Below are 9,008 nucleotides of genomic sequence, written 5' to 3'. Positions count from 1 at the left end.
ATATTCTTTTCCCCTTCAGGTTAAGGAATAAACCTGAATCATTCTTTTCCTAAATTCTCGTCAAATCTCTATTCCATTTCCCCTTCAGGTTAAGGGATAAACCTGAATCATTCTTTTCCTAAATTCTCATCAAATGTCTATTCCATTTCCCCTTCAGGTTAAGGGATAAACCTGAATCATTCTTTTTCTAAATTCTCTTCAAAAATGTCTATTCTATTTTCCCTTCAGGATAAGGGATAATCCTGAAACCCCGGTCATTTTTCTTGCTTCGATCTCTAAATATCTTAAATAGGCCGATCTCCTTCCCGACTCTCAGTTGAAAAACCTAGTGTTCGCGCTAGCTATTTTGCTAAATTTTCAAAATCTAGAGATCAAGTTCAGTCACAAAACTCAGTCCTCATACTGGTTGCCTTCAAAAGTTTCGAACTTAAATCAGGTCATCAAATGAAATGTCCCAGCTACTTCGTTGGTCGTTAAATGATTAAATGAAATGTGCCAGCTACTTCGTTGGTCGTTAAATGATTAAATAAAATGTCCCAGCTACTTCGCTGGTCGTTAAATGATTAAATGAAATGTCCCAGCTACTTCGCTGGTCGTTAAATGATTAAATGAAATGTCCCAGCTACTTCATTGGTCGTTATATGATTAAATGAAATGTCCCAGCTACTTTGCTGGTCGTTAAATGATTAAATGAAATGTCCCAGCTACTTCATTGGTCGTTAAATGATTAAATGAAATGTCCCAGCTACTTCGCTGGTCGTTAAATGATTAAATGAAATGTCCCAGCTACTTCGCTGGTCGCTAAATGATTAAACGAAATGTCCCAGCTACTTCGCTGGTCGCTAAATGATTAAATGAAATGTCCCAGCTACTTCGCTGGTCGCTAAATGATTAAATGAAATGTCCCAGCTACTTCGTTGGTCGCTAAATGATTAAATGAAACGTCCTAGCTACTTCGTTGGTCGCTAAATGATTAAATGAAATGTCCCAGCTACTTCGCTGGTTGTTAAATGATTAAATGAAATGTCCCAGCTACTTCGTTGGTCGCTAAATGATTAAATGAAATGTCCCATCTACTTCGCTGGTCGCTAAATGATTAAATGAAATATCCCAGCTACTTTGCTGGTCGCTAAATGATTAAATGAAATGTCCCAGCTACTTCGCTGGTCGCTAAATGATTAAATGAAATGTCCCAGCTACTTCGTTGGTCGTTAAATGATTAAATGAAATGTCCAAGCTACTTCGCTGGTCGTTAAATGATTAAATGAAATGTCCCAGCTACTTCGCTGGTCGTTAAATGATTAAATGAAATGTTCCAGCTACTTCGCTGGTCGTTAAATGAAATGTCCCAACTACTTCGTTGGTCGTTAAATGAAATGTCCCAGCTACTTTGCTGGTCGCTAAATGAAAGGTTCCAGCTACTTCGCTGGTCGTTAAATGAAAGGTCCCATTTTTTATTGGTCATTAAATGAAATGTCCCAGCTACTTCGCTGGTCGTTAAATGAAATGTCTCAGCTACTTCGTTGGTCGTTAAATAAAAGGTTCCAGCTACTTTGCTGGTCGTTAAATGAAAGGTCCCAGTATTTACTGGTCATTAAATGAAAGGTTCCGGCTCCTTCGCTGGTCGCTAAATGAAAGGTCACAGTTTTACTGGTCAGAATGTCCAAAATCATAAATTGCAACTAAGGGTCGCATTAAAATCAATATTGAGTAAATATTTCACATAGAAGTCATGAAAAAATTGCCAATTTGCTAAAAGTGTTTGTTGATTTCAATATTCTTATTACAAAAAAGAATTACCTTAGATTACCTCCAGTATTTCTTTCCAAAAAGTTGAAACTTTTTGCGAAAAAGAGGTAAAATTCAAATCTTTTCCCTGTTTGATCAACCAAAAGGATGAAACAAATATCCTTGGTATGATTGGCAAAAGAAATATTCGATGACATTGAAAAGCCGAAAGCGAATCGATATTGATCATAGCTATAGTGCATGTTTAAAGACGATTTTCTTGCAATTAGGCAGTAGAAATATCCTGAGCCATAAAACAATCCACTTAATCCATATCTCCTTATCCAGTTTAAAGTTGCAATCAAATATCTGCAAAAGGGATCTCTCAATTGTCATCGAGATGAAGGCGAATTATGCGAGCAGATCCCCGGGGCCGAAGAAAGATTTGAAACATCTCCAAGATGACGGAGTTTGTGACGGATCCTTCCATGGAAAATTCGGATCACCGTCGAGATGAAGGCGGATGTGATGGACCTACCGACAAACCCTAAATGATATTTAATTTCTGCTATCACCTAAAGACCTTTTGAGCCACCATCATATATAATCCCTGAGAAAATGAAGGATCGGAACATCTCCAAGATGAAGGAGTTTGTGACGTACCCTTCCCTGAAAGACAGAGAAAAGTCAGGAACATCCAAAATGAAGGATGATGTAAATACCCGAAAAAGCTCAATGACTCAAAAAGAATGCAAGAAGATCATCATGAGAAAACACTCAGATATCAAACTGCCTAACTTGCAAGAAATCATCTTTTCTTATGCAAAATATCTTTTATCAATGTCTTTTCACTACCTGCTTTTATGAAATTGAGAATATTTCTTCTCTTCTTATATCAAAGGAAATTGATAACTTCCTTAAAGAAAATCATCAGCACTAAAATTTTGAATTTGACTCTTAAGACCAAGAAGTTAACCTCGTTGGAGGAAATACTCTAGGTAAAAAAGGGAATATCTTTGCACACATGTACACATTTTTCAAGCGTTGAAGTCAACTATAAATTTATCTTATTGGCAAAATTTTCTAGATATTCTAAAGAATGAAATAAATATTCGATATCCATTTTTGGTGCAACCTAGCGTTGTTTATATCTTCCAGAAGAGTTACCCCATTCAGTTGAAGTATCTCTCATGTCCCATCACGGTTTCGAGAAATCCGTACGGTTGTTCCCACTCAGGTTAAGGGTCAAAACCTGTACTTCCTGCGAGAGGTCATTAAATTCAAAAGCCGATTTCAGTCTCAGCAATGAGACACCCAAGTTCATCCCTTTTTCAAAGCTTTAGGGAACCCCATTTCCTTCCTCCTTTCGCAAACCCCTTTTCGGATTTGTTCGTCCAAACTCCAAAAGTCCCATCATGGTTTCTTCACTCGAGGATTCCGTATGGTCGTCCCCTTCAGGTTAAGGGTTAAGCCTGAACCTCGTGCCTCGAGGTATTTTTCCTTTTTCAGGTTTGGGTTAAACCTGAGTCTTGTTTCGACGAGGTGTTTTCCTCCAGTCCCATCATGGTTCTTCCCATCGAGGAATCCGTACTTTGTATATCCATCCATAATAAAATCCTACTTAAGCTTCATCTCATGAGGCGTTTTCTCAAAAATGTCCCATCAAGGTCCTTGCATATTCTTTCCCCCATTCAGGTTATCTTGAGATATTTTCGTCCCATCCAGGTTAAGGGCTAAACCTGAGTCATTCAAAAGGTTGACCTTGTCTCACCCACGAGACTTGATCTAAATTCTTATCTTTCATCATTTCGGGATCTTCATCCAAAAGTCCCATCACGATTTCCTCACTTCTATTCAGTCTTATCATTTTCGAGGATTTCGCTCCCCCAAGCCATTCAGGATAAGGTATTAAGCCTGAAACCATGTCTTTCAAATAAATTCTTCCACACCCAGTTCAGATCTGTTGACTGGGGCATTTTCAAAATTTGGAGTGTTGTCTTTGCCACTAAGCTCGGCTTTCAATCGGCTTAGTAGCAAAGAGGGGCATCTGTGAACACCCCAAATTTTTCAAAATCTTTTAAATATTCCCTTCTTGCCCCTAAATTCATCTTTTGAGCAAAATGAGCCATTTTTAAATCTAAATTCCAGCTCATTTCTCAAGTTTTACTAAAATTAAATTCATTCTATATGTTTAAATCGATTTCGGATCTGGATCCATTGTCCAGATACAAATCTGAGCCTCGTTGTCCAACTTTTAAAATAAAATTACAGAAAATACCAAAAATTGTTTTTCAAATAGCTCGGACAGTCCATCCGACATCCGTTTGGATCCATCATGTTGTATTTTTCGATTCGAGTGTCAAAACTCGAACATTTTCTCAAAACCTGGGTCCAAACCCATTTTCTGAAGAAATTTCTTCTAAATAACCTCAAAAACCTCCTTTTTGTAAATATTTCTCAAAAATACAAAAAAAAAATAGTTTTCCTTGTTTTGTCGTACATTTTAGGATTTTTATTCTAAAAATACAAAAAAAATGTAGAAATACCGAGAAAAGAACAAAAAAAATAATAAATGAAGGAAATTACAAAAAAAATGTTTTTTTAAGACCCGTTTTTAGAAAAATTTATTTTAAAAGACCCTTTTTGGATTTTTTTTAGAAAAATCCCCTTTAACCAAAGTTAGGGTTTCTCGAACTGAGGCTTTTTCTCTCTTCCACACATTTTCGCAAACCCTCCTTCCAGAGGGATCCTCTCCCCCTCTCGCCCGAACCTCTTCCATCCTCCCCCTCTCGCCCGAACCTCTTCCATCCTCCCTCTCTCGCCCAAATCTCCCCATGTGCGAGCTCCTACATCTCCCAATCTCCGTCCATCTGCAACAAACCTCCATTTTCATCCTCCATCGCCCAGCCACCCATCTAAGCCCTTCATCGCCAACCGAAATCTCCATTCTCGATCCTTCTTCTCATCCCTACATAAACAAACATAGCACTTCCTTCTTCGGCATCGCTCTTCACCCCCACATGTCCCCTTCTTCAGCTTCTTTCAGGTCGTCTTCACCCCTCCCCTTTCCTGTACAGAGCATTCTCTTATTTTCCTTCACGATGGCCCGTCTCCTACCTTTCCATTATTATCCGTTCAATCGATTTTTCCATCCATTTTGCGCCATCTGAGCTTCTGCAAGGGCTTCTGAAGGATTCCATCTAGCTTTCACCATCAGCCAGCATCAATCTGCTTCAAAGATTCTGCATCCCCTGCCTTCCTCCTTCTCCTTCAGAGTGTCGGCAAAAACTCATGTAAATAACCACCATCTTCTCTCTTCCGGCAAACATTTCTTCTTCTTTTTTTTCTTCTACATTCTCTCATTTCTTCTTTCCAGCATCTTCCCTTTTTATTTTACTAAAGCAATATGATGTAACATCAGTCTGCTTATTGCAGCTCTGATTTACATTTTGCAACAAAAAAAAATTACCCTTCACCGGGTTACATCCCCCTTGCCGTTTGTATATTTTTCAGTTTTCTGCATTATTGGTTTCTGTTTTCATTTCATATCGCTTGTAATTGGATGGCCGCACTCTTTTTTTTTATGGCAATTGTTAGACTCATATCGTTCTAGCAATATGATTACCTATACATATCGGATTTGCTTAATTTTATCTTATCGTGCATTTATTTTCTGATCCGATATCAACAAGCGTGTGTGCTCTGCATCTTGCGTCCGATAAATCGTCTGAACCCATGAACATCAGTACGTTAGTTCATCTGCAACCCTTCCTTACCGTGTATCTGCATATTAGCCTATGACATTTCATGATATCTACTCATTCTTGTACCATCGTATGTTCTTATGTTCCATTTTTTTTTATTGCAATACATGTTTGCCTTTGTTCATCATATCCCTGGTATAAATTGTTCACCGTGTATTGCTGAGTGGCCATCCAGTATTTCTGCACACACACCATTTCCCCTTTTCCATGGTTTATTATCCCACCATCGATGTGATTCCACATTTGTTTTAGTTTGTGGGTCTACATTCAGCAAATTAAAATAGCCTCAATCAAATACCCGACATGGTCTCTGGTTCTGGGAGCCAGGAGTACCATCTTTCTATCATTTTTTTTTTCTTTCTTTTTTTTTTATTCATCAGGTCAGATTCATGGCTTGGGCTAGTCTGTTACATTTTGGATCCTTTCTCATCATGATGGCTCTTCTTGTAAAGGAATTGTTGTTTTCATCTATGGACTGGTTTTGATAATGATTTTGGTGCACAGCCACACTCTTTGTATCTGCAAACATGGTTCGCCATGACATAACCTCGTAATGGAAAAAATGCAGATGCCTTTCTCTTTACATATTTCTGATATATGGGTCCACATGATTAGTTGGAGCAATCAATAAGATATCAATGAGAAGATAATGTCGTTGGACTACCATCACTTCAAGGCAGAAATTAAGACTATTGATTCACAGGATTCTTTCAATGGTGGTGTAGTTGTTTTAGTGACTGGATCCCTTTCGGGAGAAGACAACTCAAGTAGGAAATTCACCCAGTCATTCTTCCTAGCTCCTCAAGACAAGGGCTATTATGTTCTAAATGATGTGTTCAGGCCATTGGATGAAACAGAAGTGCATGATGATGGTTCTACACTAACTAATGGCATTAGTGAAACTTCTCCCAAAGCTCCCTTGACACCAGAGAATGAAACCTCTAAAATTCAAGTTCAGCATGCATTAGATTCTGCAACACTACCAGCAGAAGATGTCAACAGCAGTGAGGAAGTGATTGCTACTTCTTACCATGAAGAAAGCTCCGTGGATGAAGAAGTTGATGCCGCGGGAGGGACTGTTGATGCAGCTCCAAAGGAACTGCAACCGATGGTTGAGCCTTCTACTTTGGTTCAGGAAGAGCCTCTTAAAAAATCATATGCATCTATTGTCAAGGTTATGAGGAACAACACAGGGAGTGCTCCAGTTAGTGTGCCTGCCACTGTGCGGGTAGCACGTCCAAGCACTGAGCGACCAGCTGTTGTTCAAGCTGTGCCTATTCCAATATCTGAACCTTCAGCACCTACTAACAACAATTCCTCTGATAAGGATGGAGAAGCTGATGGTCGCTCTATTTACATACGAAACCTGCCCATGAATGCTGCTGAGGTCCAACTTGAGGATGAGTATAAAAAGTTTGGAACCATCAAGCCTGAGGGTATTCAAGTGAGAAGCAATAAGCAACAAGGATTTTGCTATGGTTTTGTGGAGTTTGAGACTTCATCTGCTGTTCAAGATGCACCTGAGCCTGGTAGCAGTGCTGGGTACTAAGCACATTGCACTCTGATGGTTTATAGTGTCAAATTAAGTCTATAGTCCAATAAACAAAGGCGGTTGACCCATACACAGGATTTCAATCTTACAGAAATCGTCCTCTGTAATCATCTTCACAAACAACAGCAAAAAGGTGGTTTCATACCTCCTACAACATTGGCAGTCCATACTTCAAGTCTGGCTCTGGAAGTGGTTATCTTCCAAATGGCCAGTAAAATCTGTTGTTAACTCTCTTGGCGCCACCATAGGGATGACAACACCCTTTTCCCTGGGTGGAGTGATTGAAAAGCTGCTAGTTCTTCTTTAGATTACCCACAATTGTAGAAGATAACTATGGCAGTTTCTGCACTAGGGCTCAAGACAGTATCTGCGAGTTATCAAATGGCTTTTACAATATGTAGGTGAACAAAATCCCAAAGGAGTCTGGGTTGCTAGTAAGATCCAAGGAACAAGATCGTCATTGCTTAATAGTCACCAGGTATGTCTACCGGCTGCATTTCATATGAATGGCACTTGTTGCCATTAGTCATGGATGTCCTTTGTTTGGGGAACCAAGATGGCCTTCCAACTGTTTGGGAAGTACCCGCATAGACTCTCACTTACAGTGACATCACCCACTGAAATTTCCCCTTTTTGCTGCATCTATGTAATATATCTTCATGTGCCACCATTGTGATCCCTCCACTTAAGTCCAACTATCATCTTTATCCCCTGCATTACCTATGATTCATATTTCACCCTGTCATCACAAAACACTCAACACATGTCACTTTTTTTTTTTAGCATAACATTCATGGATATCTCAGTACAACACATCTGCCATTCATCTTACCACTCACACTTCCATCACATTGCTAGTCACCTGTTCTACATACATGTTAATATATATATATATATATATATATATATATATATATATATATGTATGTATGTGAGTGTATATATATATATACGTGTACACATAGACATATATATACATATGTGCATATATATATAAGTGTATTAAATGGCTACCCTTCTATACCTCAGATCATCCACATTGTTTCATGAGGTATTAAGCATAAGTTAGGTATATGAATGTCTCATAATTTGCATCTTTGAAATTAATATGATGTATGTAAATTCTCCTTTGTTTTTTTTTATACTAACTGAGTGTTTTGCAGGGAATATATGGAAAATATCACTACTTGGAGTCGTAAATTCGATTTTATATGTTGTAATAGTTAAATCTTAAATGAGAATTTACATTTCATATTTTAGATAGGATGAATGAACATTGTAAATATCGTGAATTACTTATTCTTCATGCATTTTTCCTTTTATTTCTCAAAATCTCACATTGGTGAAACACGAATGACACGTGCACCATTTCATAAGAGGTAAATTAATCCTAAGTTGATGATCCATATCAATGGCCATAATCAGGGTGTGGACAAAACTTAGTATTTTTATCTTTTACGAAATAACACTGGATCCATTTTCAAAATTCATCATATTTTCCTTAAATATCTTCTTCTTTTATCAGAATTTAACTTAGAATTAATTCAAAATATATACCAATGACCATAGTCATGGTATATTGAGAGTTAATTTCATTTTAAATTCTATAAAAGCACAAAATATGTTTCATTCTTCACCAGAATTTAAATATAGATTATTATATAATACATTCAATGACCCTAGTCAAGGATATATTATATCTTCAATCTTGTTTTAATTCATTTAAAGAATGGAATAGCTTTTCAAAAATTCAATTTCAAATTCTTTAAATTCATTCATCATTTAGGATAGAACTGCATCATATTTTCAAAATTCCTTTTTCAAAACTTCAAGTGATATAAATATCTTCCTCAATCTATCTTCAATTCTTATAAAAATCCAATTCATCCTTTTCATTTTCAAATTCAATTTCATTTTCAATCTCAAAGTTCAATTTAACTTTGAAATTCCAAAGTCATTTTTAT

At 37.4% G+C, this 9,008-nt stretch overlaps 1 pseudogene; it reads left to right on the top strand.

The window, feature by feature from the left end:
* The first annotated feature begins 6,141 nt into the window (after positions 1-6,141).
* Positions 6,142-7,041, top strand: LOC149826816 (nuclear transport factor 2 pseudogene; annotated as a pseudogene).
* The last annotated feature ends 1,967 nt before the right edge of the window (positions 7,042-9,008 follow it).

This window comes from Nuphar pumila, chromosome 10, assembly GCF_984573655.1.
Source record: "Nuphar pumila chromosome 10, dmNupPumi1.hap1.1, whole genome shotgun sequence".
NCBI lineage: Eukaryota > Viridiplantae > Streptophyta > Magnoliopsida > Nymphaeales > Nymphaeaceae > Nuphar > Nuphar pumila.
The sequence above is the reverse complement of the archived record's forward strand: the minus strand, read 5'-3'. Positions and strand labels throughout refer to the sequence as shown.